Consider the following 12,259-nt stretch of genomic DNA (forward strand, 5'->3'; position numbering starts at 1 on the left):
GTGCCCCATCTAATCTCAGATGAACAACAAAAACCTTTTTAGCGTACATCCCATGCAGTATTTGGGACGTACTTACACCAGAACATTATCCATCTGTTTATGTGAAACTCACATGTTACTGGATGTCCTGTATTTTAATCTGGCAACCCTGGTAATGTGAGCTTTAAAAAGTACTGTTAGGCCCTCCCAACCCCCCAAAACCAATATAAATAATGCTTCATACAGAAATTTATTCTAGCTCCATTACATGGAACCTGTTCTTGTTACAACTGCAAACAGTGGTTAAGAGAGTGAATATTGCAAGCATTATATAGCCAGGAAAATAAATTCCAACCTAATTCTGTCCCAAGGAGGCAGCACTGAGGGAAACATCTCCACGCTGTGGGGGTGCGGGCCTTTCTAGGGAATCTGGCCTCCTGCCAACCTCCCCTCATTGGTCAGCCGGTTCTGCTCACAGTTACTCGGAAGCTTACCTTTCCCACCGGACTGTGAGCCAACTTGAGCTCAAGGGCTTTGTTCCTTTGTCTGATCCTCAGGCCAAAGGGTGCCTGACATACCGTGAGGAGTTGTTCAAAGAAAGGGTCTGTTGAATTGAAATGGATTCACTGTTTTCTTTAGAGTTATTTCCTTCAGACCACTCTCCAGGGCTAGGATTACTGGTCAAAACGCAGGAATATTGACAACTCTATCTGCTGCCTTGCGTGTATTTGTGTGTGTTTCTTTCTTGCCTCCTAGACTGCCCTCCTTTGAGGCAGGGACAGCCTTTTACTCTTACTTTTCTCAGCACCTCCATGTACTGACCTCTTACTAGGAGACCAGTAAATCCACTGCACTCTGTGCCAGCTTAGGACAAGGACCCATGGTGCATCCTTTTGCTCAGACCAGAAACTTACGAGGAGTCTTTGACCCTCCCTTCCTCCACACCTTATCCAATCCATCCTCAAGTCCCGTCCACTCCATCTTCTCAATCACTCTTAACTCCTTCCGCTTCTACACCCATTGCCCCCGCCCTGGGCTACGTTGCCATCCCACCTCCTCCCTGGTCCTGCTCCTTGTCTGTCCTTCTCCAAGTTATTCTCGTCACAGGAGAGTGGCCCCTTGAAGACAATACTTGAGACGTATTAGATGTCTTTCCGTTGCCCTTGGATTAAGCCCCAAATCCTAACATGTCTCCTTTCTCCAGCCCAACCTTCCCAGCTTTACTCCTGTTCCTTGAACTACTACTCTCTAGGTTGTGTCTCCCTGCTGTAGCCCCCCCACCCCCCCACTCCCTACTTCCACATCACCCTAGAAAGTACTCGGATAATGAGGAGGGTAATAGGTCAGTGTTAGGGCACAGGCTTGGCATGCACAAGGTCCTAGTTTCAATCTCCAGTACCTCCACTAAAAAAAGAATAAGAAAAAGGAAATGAAAGGAAAGGAAAAGAGGAAGAAAGGAAAGGAAAGGGGAAAGAAAGATAGAAAGGAAGAAAGGAAGAAAAAGAAAGAGAAAGCAAGGAAGGAAGAAGGAAAAGAAAAGAAAGAGAAAGAAAGAGAAAGAAAGAAAGAAAGAAAGAAAGAAAGAAAGAAAGAAAGAAAGAAAGAAAGAAAGAAAGAAAGAAAGAAAGAAAGAAAGAAGAGAGAAAGAAGGAAAAAGAAAGAAAAAGGAAGGAAGGAAAAGGAAAAGGAACAAACAATTATTAATTAAAAGAGAGGAAAAGTACTCAGATAGTGACCTCTCCCCTACTAGACTGCCAGCTCCTCGCAGGCAAGGACCTGACAGGCCTGCTCAGTACAATCCCAGTGCTCAGCATCCTATCTGGTACAAGGTAGAGCTTAACACATGTTTTTAGATGAATGAATGAATTACATGCCTTTACTTGGACCTGTGAATCCACCAAAAGGCCTGGAATGAAAGAAACTGGAAAATCCAGGACAAAGCGGTCCAGGGAAGGGACAGGTCTATTCTTTTTGATGTTGTTGTAAATGGAATTAATTCCCTAATTTAATTCATTGCTAGTGTAAAGAAACAAAATTACATCTATCTGTCTATCTCTTGTATCTTGCAACCTCACTGAATTTGTTTGTTAGTTCTTACAGGGCTTTTTTTTTTTTTTTTTTTGGTGGCTTCCTTAGGATTTTCTGTATACAAGATTTTATCATCCGTAAATACAGATAGTTTTACTTCTTCCCTTCTAATCTAGATGCCTTTTGTTTGTTTTCCCTGCCCGACTGCCCCAGCTAGAACCCCCAGTACAAGGCTGAGCAGAAGTGAACAGTGTCCTGTTCCTGACCTTGGGGAGAAAGCTGGTGGCCTTTCACCATTCGCCATGGGACTTTCGTGGGCGCCCTTCATTAGACGGAAGAAGTTACTGTCTACTCCTAGTTTGTTCCGTGTTTTTAGTTTTTATTATGATAGGGTGTTAGATTTTTGTCAAATGCTTTTTCTGTGTCTACTGAGACCATCTTTTTTTTTTAACCCTTTATATTATTAAAATAGCGTATAACATTGATTGGTTTTTGTATATTAAACCAACCTGCATTCCTGGGGTAATTCTCACTTGATCATGGGGTATAATTCTTTTTACATGTTGCTGGATTCCACTGGCTAGTATTTTTTGAGGATTTTTGCATTTATATTCATAAGGAATGTTGACTTGTAGTTTTCTTCTGATGCCATTGTCTGGTTTTGGTATCAAGGTCATACTGGCCTCGTAGAATGAGTTGGAAAAGATTTCCTTCTCCTCTATTTTTTGGAAAAGCTGATGAAGATTTGGTATTAATTTTTCTTTAAATGCTTTGCAGAATTCTCCAGGGAAGCCATGCTGACTTGGTCTTACATTGTGAGAAGTTGGATAGTAATTGGCTTCTTTGGTGTTTCCCAATATTGACCATTTTTAAATTATAATATTCCTTAAGTACGTGTGAATTTAAAACTGAATATAATCTTCAGTTTGTAGCTCTCATACAACCACAAAACCAAATCAAGTTTATAAGTGAATTCTAATCAAAACTGTAAAACAATAAAATTAAAGCAAAGAATATTAATCCAATATTTAGAATAATGTTATTTGTTAAAATTAAATTGCCACTGGCAGAATGAATCTAAAGTGAAGGTTCTTATGAGCTCAGCATGGCTTGTCTCCCGTGTACCCTATAATGAACCAATTTAGTATGTAATTACTTTTTAAAAAAATCAAACTATGATGAATCTCTGATTGTATAGTACATAGTTAATACCACTTAACCATATTTGGCAAGTTTAGAACATGTTAAGTCTGTCTCTGTTTATGTCCCATTACCTGGAAATGGTCAAAATAGTGCTAGCACACCCCAAGGAAACCCTAAGCACAAACACATGATAGGTTCATTCTGATGATTCCAAAATTTGCTTATATATGTTTTTTTAAAGATTACCACCAAAATGAAAGCAAATTCTTAAATTTCTGGAAGAGACTTAGTGTGCCCCACAAATAAGTCTGCAATTTGGGAAACATCGGCTTGGAACTTCTTTTTAATGGTGTGCCTCAATCCTTTCCAAAGGGCTCCACATGAATCCTTAGGCATGATTACCCTCAGAAGATAGTTACTCAAAGTATGGTTACACGTGAAGCTTCTTGAAGTTCTTCCATTTATAAATATCTCATCTTGAACAACAAGGAAAGAAAAAAAGTAAAAATCTTGTGCAGGTCACCATGACCTGACCCAGAAATGGCTTGGTTGTTGGTTTTCCTAAGTAAGAACAAAGCAGTTGAGCAAATACTTAGCCACCACCTCCTCTACAAAACCACCTTTGCCTTTTAATGAGTAGGACTTTATAGTGAATGGATCATTGAGAAGGAAGCCCCGCATCTGTAGAAATAGCCTTGGAGAGGATGGGAAGCAGTAGACCCTGCTTCACAGCTGAGTTGGACCTGACCCCAGCCCTGGCCCCAAGGTATGACCACTGCACTAACCCTCCTGGCTGAGTTGACTCTGACTCGTCTTCTTACTCTCATCTTTTGAACAAGATCCTAAAGACGGGGGTTACAGAACAGTCAGAGCTATGATCCAAGACAGAGGACTAACATTGCAGCATCTCCTGGCCCATCTGCCCCAGGGAGAAGCCAGACCATGCTAGGTACCACATTGAGGTTATGGCCATAGTGCAGTGTGGAACAGTGTTTGGAATCGCTTCTTCCATCTTTGTCTACTGAACCCAATAAATATCCTTAAGATGACCTAAAAGATCTCCTGTCACTACAGAGCATCGTGTAACATGTTCACATCAATTGACTCATGTGGGAAAGTTTTGCCGGGAACTTGAATGCTTTCCTTTCATCTTAATTCAACTAGTTAACTCAGGAGCCAGATGGAAAAATGGTCAAGCCCTATAAGAAACTGAAAAAAACAAAACTAACTTTCCAAAATGGTAGGCAGATTTGTTAGGTATACTCTAAAATTCTCTTTAAAATTTCTTCTCAACAAACCAAGAAACTGAGTATCTCCATATGCTTTATTTGGAGGGCTCATTTTCAGGCCAATTTTTATGACTGAAATTACTCCATTTGCATCTCATTGAAATCTGTTCCAAGTTATGTTAAGACTTTTTACAATGTTTACTGCACGTTCTGACTGCACAGCATGCTCGAGGAACATGAAATAGCTTTCTAATAGAGGAATTAAGGAATCAGGTCTTTAATTTTCACCATCTGGCATCTCTTTTCTCCCAACCACATCACATATTTAAGATTCAGGCATTCCCCAGAGAGCTCATGTCTAAGCATGGCTGACAGTACAGTAAAGCATCAAAGAGAGCTCATCTAACCATCCACTTTTCTGAACATAGAAAGCAGCAGATGGCTGGAGAGGCTGTGGAGAAAAGAGAACCCTCCTATATGACTGGTGGGAATGTAGTTTAGTGCAGCCATTATGGAAAACAGTACGGAGATTCCTCAGAAAACTAAAAATAGATTTACCATATGATCCAGCAATCCCACTCATGGGTATATATCTGGAGGGAGCTCTAATTTGAAAAGATACATGTAACCCAGTGTTCATAGCAGCACTATTTACAATAGCCAAGACATGGGAACAACCTAAAAGTCCATCAACAGATGACTGGATAAAGAAGTTGTGGTATATTTATGCAATGGAATACTACTCAGCCATAAAAAAGAATAAAATAATGCCATTTGCAGCAACGTGGATAGAACTAGAGATCATTATTCTAAGTGAAGTAAGCCAGAAAGAGAAGAAAAATATCATTTGGAATCTAAAAAAGGAGAAAAGAAAAAAGAGGACACTAATAAACTCATCTACAAAACAAAAACAGACTCATAGACATGGTAAACAATCTTATGGTTACCGAGGGAAAGGGGGTGGGAAGGGATAAATTTGAGAGTCTGAGATTTGCAAATGTTAGCCACTATACATAAAAATAGATTTTAAAAATTTTTCTTCTGTATAGCACAGGGAACTATATTCAATATCTTGTAATAACCTTTAATGAAAAAGAATATGAAAACAAATGTATATATGTATATGCATGACTGGGACATTGTGCTGCACACCAGGAATTGACACATTGTAACTGACTGTACTTCAACAGGGAGTGTTTTCCCTGGCTCATCACAGAAGAGGAAGTCAGAAATCCAAAGCATGAAAGTTCAACTCAGACTTGCTGGAGAGAGGGAGCCCCATGGTAAGGAATTTGGGTGGCCTGTCGCCACTGGCGGACAGTCAACATGGAACTAAAGTTCAGGTCTTAGAACTACAGCTTCAAGGAACAGAATTCTGCCAACGACAAGAACAAGCTTCGGGGGGGGGGGTTCCCCAGAGTCTCCAGACAAGTGCTCAGTCCAGACAACACTTTATAATATGCTGAGCAGAGCACCTAGCCATGCCTGCACGGTGTGGTCAACAACCTGCAGGCTTAGAAATTGGGAGAGTTCATCTTAAATGACCAATTACCTGTGGGGGTTGAGTGCATATTTCCCCTGAGTGAAAAGTGTTCATTTGACCTCATTAAAATCATAACTATGTAGAAAATAATAGATGAGTTTTGACTTCTTTCGAGAGAGAGGAACTGGTAAAATGAAACATTTGTCTTGCATATTTGTTTTCCTCGGAAACTGTACTGAGGTTGTACCCAAAGCTGTTCTCTGTAACTGGCCCTGTAGCAGCTGTGACTGGTATCCACTTCCTGTAACTCACATCTCGATGACGATAACCGTCAAGAATGAATATGTGAACTGAAGCCTGCGTCTTCCCAGTTCTGTTGCTGCCTGTTATTTCAGGGAAAGGAAGTTGAAAAAAACAAACAAAAGAAAAAGGAGGCCAAGAGCATTCATTCATCCTACAAACCTCGATTGGTTACTAAATGCCCACACTGTGTAGTCGGGGCAGACCACGTTCAAGGATCATCACTTAGGCTGATTATAAACTTAGGATGTAAGGCTGCTTTTGTGTTGTCCATTCAGTTTTAAACAATTGTCACGGAGAAATGTGAATTTCTCTAATTCTTTGGCCTGTTAACCCACTTCCTCAAATGTAGACTGTCTTTTATTTTGAAAATTTCCCCTCGACCAAGCATGTAGTTATCTAGTTACACTTCCTCTAATGCAGGGAAGCTTATTTTTTTAAGCGTGGAACTTTAGCAAAAACTCAACTGCTGTAAGAACAGATAAATTACAGAGTTCACCCGAGAGCATGGGAATGGATAATTTAGAATTCTTAGCAAACACTTCTTTCTGATGTGACACAACATTCATTCAGTTTTGCAATTAGACACCAAACTGTGTGTCAAAGGGACAGGGGCTTCACGGCCAGCAAAACCGGTTCAAATCCCACCTCTGCCACCTACTGGCTGTGTGAGCTTGGGCAAGCAGCGTCACCTCAGCCTGAAGCCCAAGAACTACTCAGTAAGTATGAGCGATCATTAATTACACCACAGGTATAATATAATCCCTCATACGGTAATAAATCCCTCATACGGCAGGTCACACCATGGATGAGCTAAGATAAGCAATCACTGAGCTAAGCAGTGATGGACGTACAGTTTGCTGGACAATTCATGGTTGCAGGATTATCTAGAAGATTCTAGAATCGGGTGCTTCAGCTGATTTGAAACCAAATCACCCTTTTCACCCCTGCGTCTTCCCCATCACAATAAATAGCAACTGATTTCTTCCATTTTTCGAGGCCGAAGACCTTTTGCCACTCTTGACTCCTGTCTCTCATTCTATCTGCTGGGAAATCCCATCAAAACATCTCGAATCTGACCGCTTTTATCTGCCTCTGCAGCTACCGCCTGGTCTAAGCCACCATCATCTCCTGGTAAGATGACTGCAGTCGCTTCCTAGCTGGTCTTCCTTCCTCCTTCAGCCGTTTCCCCTCAATCAATTTTAGGTGACTGCTAGCAATGTAAGCTAGATCATGCTACACTTTGACGCCAAACCCTTCCGTGAGTTCCTTCTCAAAGTAAAATCCCAAATCTTTCCAATGATCTACAGGGCACCTCATCACCCCTCTGGTTTCATCTCCCCCTCACTTTCTCCTCTCCAGCCACACTGCTCTCCTTGCTATTCCTCGAGAACACTAGGCATGCTCCTGCCTAGGGGCCTTTGCACTTGCCAATTGCTCCGCCAAGCATGCGCTTCTCCCATGCTTATCCCCATGGCTCACATACAGTTTCACTTCCTTCAGGTTTTTACTCAAATGTTATTTTCTCCAAGAGGTCTGTCCTGTTCACTCTATCTTAAATTGCATTCCTACCCTTGCCAACACACACACATACACACATTTCCTAACCCCCTTCCCTGATTTATTTTTCTTTTTAGGAAAAAAAATTCTCTTATGTCTCTTGATTATTTTCTGTCTCCCTCACTAGAATGTACATTCCACAAGGACTGGAATCTTTGTTTTTTCCTTTTAATCTCTTTTAGTCACTGGAGTACCCCTGATGCTTAGAAAGTACTGGCACGCAGTAGATGCTCAGTAATATTTTATGGTTAAATGAATGAATAAACAAATGAGTGATTTATTCACTAAATTACAAAGTGTTAAGAAAAAGTGTTAAGCCCTATTTCTTGACTTTACTCGGAGTGACATACAGGAGGGGAAGTCAAGTGAGGAGAGCTAAACCTTCACAGAGATTTCAGGTTCCTCCACGCCTTTGAAAACCTGAGCAAAAGCAGGCAGCCACGGCCACTGTCATTCTCCAGATATCATGACTTTGACAAAAAGGTTAAGTTAAACCCTTAATGAACTCACATGATTAAAAATTAAATTTTGACCTTCCAATCCGGGTGCTGTGGACTGAGTGTTTGTGTCTCCCCAAAACTCATTTGTTGAAACCCTGCCTGCTATATGATGGTATTAGGAGGTGGAGTTTCGGGGAGGTAATTAAGATTAGATGGGGTCATGAGGGTGGAGCTCTCATGAATGGGATTGGTGCTCCTATAAAGGTCACTGGAGAGCTTGCTTCCCCTCTTTGCTCTCATATGGGCGACGACACAAGGAGAAGTTGGCCATCTGCAAACCAAAAGAGAGTTTTCACCGAAACTCAATCCTGCCTACATCCTGATCTTGGACTTCCAGTCTCCAGAACTATGAGAAATAAATTTCTGTTAATAAAGACACCCAGTCTACGGTGTTTTTGCTGTATCAGTCCAAACTGACTAAGACACTAGGTGAAACTGTTTTTTTCAAATGAATATCTCAAAAGGAAAAATAATAAAAGTTTAAAGGAAGTTAGCCAAGGAGACCAGCTTTTCATCTGCTACAGGCTGAAATGGGTCTCTCCTCACCTCCTAGAAACGTAGATGTTGAATTCTTAACACCCAGTATCCCCGAATCCTACTGTATTTGGAGACAGAGCCTTTGAAAATGTAATTAATTAAGGTAAAACCTTAATCAATGACCTCATTAGGGTAGAGCCTAATCCGATATGACTGCTGTCTTTATGAGAAGAATAGGGAACATCTGAAAAAAATACCTTCACAGAAACCTCTGGACTAATGTTTGACCAAATATCTGGATACCATGGCCAAACCAGGTTGACACATAAAATTAACCATTATGAGATGCTTGTTAAATTATCCCATAGTTGATTGATTCATTAAAATGAGTTATTGGCTTAGTTTAAGCTGTTGTCACTGAAAGAAAAAACACACTACTTTAAAATACTTTCAAATTTCATGCTTTTTAAAAAGTAGACATCCATTTTTTTCTTTAACACTAATTGTACTTCAGGTATTTTTAAGAGCAAAACAAAAATGAGCAGTTATTCTGGATTGTGGTAGTGGTTGCCCAACTCTATAAAATTACTAAGAATTATTGAATTATAACTTAAGATAGATGTTTTATGATATATAAATTATACCTCAAAAGTCTACTTTTATTGAAATATAGTTGATTTACAATGTGTTAGTTTCTGGTATATAGCAAAGTGATTCTGTTTTATATATATTCTTTTCCATTATGGTTTATTACAGGATATTGAATATAGTTCCCTGTGTTATACAGGAGGACCTCATTGTTCATGTATTTTATATATAGTAGTTTGTATCTGCTGGTCCCAAGCTCCTAATTTATCCCTCCTCTACTCCCTTTTCCCTTGGTTAACCACAAGTTTGTTTTTTATGTCTGTGTGTCTCTGTTTTATAAAAACAAAGGTTCATTTGTATCATATTTTAGATTCCACATATAAGCAATATCATATGGTATTTATCTTTCTCTTTCTGACTTACTTCACTTAGTATGATAATCTCTAGGTCCATCTGTGTTGCTGAAAATGGCCTTATTTCATTCTTTTTTATGGCTGAGTAGTATTCCATTGTTTATATATACACCACATCTTCTTTACCCATTCATATGTCAATGGACATTTAGGTTGCTCTGATGTCTTGGCTATTGTAAATAGTGCTGCTGTGAACATTGGGGTGCAGGTGTCTTTTCATATTAGTGTTCTCTCTGGATATATGTCCAGGAGTGACACTGCTGGATCATATGGCAACTCTATTTTCAGTTTTTTAAGGAACCTCCGTTCTGTTTTCCATAATAGCTACACCAATTTACATTCCCACCAACGATGTAGGAGGGTTCCCTTTTCTCCACAGCCTCTCCAGCATTTGTTATTTGTAGACTTTTTGATGACGGCCTTTCTGACCAATGTGAGGTGATACCTCATTGTAGTTTTGATTTGCATTTCTCTAATAATTAGAGAAGTTGAGCATCTTTTCATGTGCCCATTGGCCATTTGTATGGAGAAATGTCTATTTAGGTCTCCTGCCCTTTTTTTTTTTTTATGTAGAAGAATTTGCTTAATTTGGTAAAAATTCTGCGATAAGTTCCTTTGTTGCCTTTGAGTCTTGATATATGTAATATGGGTAGATGTGATTTGTTAACTTTTTTTTTTTTGGCAGTTCTAGAACTTTATTTATAGACAGTCAGCAGTTCTCATTCACATTAACTGTCTGTAGATTTTTGAAAGCAGTGACAGGTACATAGGTAAGCAATATATAGAGCTTCTCTGGTGAATCTTCATCTTCATTACGTTTTCTGGACAGTCGCACATGGATTCGATACGGGATGTTCTTTTTTCCTGTGACCCAGACTGCTTGGTTGAGCCTGGTGTCAATGCACACATCTGGAATTCCCATCTTTTTCATGGCAAATTTCCAGATTTATTTGAGTACCCGAGGCATACACTTCTTGAAACCCACTCCATGGATGCACTTGTGAATGTTGATAGTGTATTCTCTGGTCACCACCTCGTTGATGGCAGACCGGCTCTTCTTCTCGCCACCCTTCTTTGTGGGAGCCATTCTGCCGTCCTGGGTTGGAAAGGAAGGGTGCAAGGGATTGTGGGGATTCATTAATCTTTTTTTTTTTCACATTTTTTTCTCTGTGATTTATCGTAACATTTTGTGTATATTTCCCTGTGCTATACAGTGTAATCTTGTTTATCTATTCTACAATTTTGGAATCCCAGTCTTTCCCTTCCCACCCTCTACCCCCACTCCCGGTAACCACAAGTCTGTATTCTCTGTCCATTAGTCTATTTCTGTCCTGTATTTATGCTTTGTTTTTGTTTGTTTGTTTGTTTTTGTTTTTTAGATTCCACATATGAGCAATCTCATATGGTATTTTTCTTTCTCTTTCTGGCTTACTTCACTTAGAATGACATTCTCTAGGAGCATCCATGTTGCTGCAAATGGCATTATGTTGTCGGTTTTTATGGCTGAGTAGTATTCCATTGTATAAATATACCACTTCTTCTTTATCCAGTCACCTGTTGATGGACATTTAGGTTGTTTCCATGTTTTGGCTATTGTAAACAGTGCTATGAACATTGGGGTGCAGGTGTCATCCTGAAGTAGATTTCCTTCTGGGTACAAGCCCAGGAGTGGGATTCCTGGGTCATATGGTAAGTCTATTCCTAGTCTTTTGAGGAATCTCCACACTGTTTTCCATAGTGGCTGCACCAAACTGCATTCCCACCAGCAGTGTAGGAGGGTTCCTTTGGGTGCTATTTTAAAGGGGATTGTTTCTTTACTTTCTTTTTCTGTTGATTTATCGTTAGTGTAAAGAAAGGCAACTGATTTTTGAACATTAATTTTATAACCTGCCACCTTGCTGAATTCTTCAATCAGCTCTAGTAGCTTTTTTGTGGACCTTTTAGGGTTTTGTATATATAGTAACATGTCGTCAGCATATAATGACACTTTTACCTCTTCTTTTCCAATTTGGATCCCTTTTATTTCTTTCTCTTGCCTGATTGCTGTGGCTAGGACTTCCAGGACTATATTGAATAGGAGTGGTGATAGTGGGCATCCTTGTCTTGTCCCAGATTTTAGTGGGAAGCTTTTGAGTTTTTCACCGTTGAGAACTATGCTGGCTATAGGTTTGACATATATAGCTTTTATTATGTTGAGATATGTTCCCTCTATATCCACTTTGGCAAGAGTTTTTATTATAAATGGGTGTTGAATTTTATCAAATGCTTTTTCTGCATCGATTGAGATGATCATGTGGTTTTTGTCCTTTCTCTTGTTGATGTGATGTATTACATTGATTGATTTGCATATGTTGAACCAGCCTTGTGTCCCTGGGATGAACCCCACTTGGTCATGATGTATAATCTTTTTTATGTGTTGTTGGATTCTATTTGCTAAAATTTTGGTGAGGATTTTGGCGTCTATGTTCATCAGTGATATTGGCCTATAATTCTCTTTTTTTGTAGTGTCTTTGCCTGGTTTTGGTATCAGGGTGATGGTGGCTTCATAGAATGAGTTTG

General features: G+C 39.7%; 1 pseudogene; it reads right to left on the reverse strand.

Annotated features, from left to right (window-relative positions):
- Nucleotides 1–10,409: 10,409 nt before the first annotated feature.
- On the reverse strand, nt 10,410–10,787 carry LOC116285477 (large ribosomal subunit protein eL31-like; annotated as a pseudogene).
- Between the last annotated feature and the right edge of the window lie 1,472 nt (nt 10,788–12,259).

The sequence above is a fragment of the Vicugna pacos genome, chromosome 1 (genome assembly GCF_048564905.1).
Source record: "Vicugna pacos chromosome 1, VicPac4, whole genome shotgun sequence".
Lineage (NCBI taxonomy): Eukaryota > Metazoa > Chordata > Mammalia > Artiodactyla > Camelidae > Vicugna > Vicugna pacos.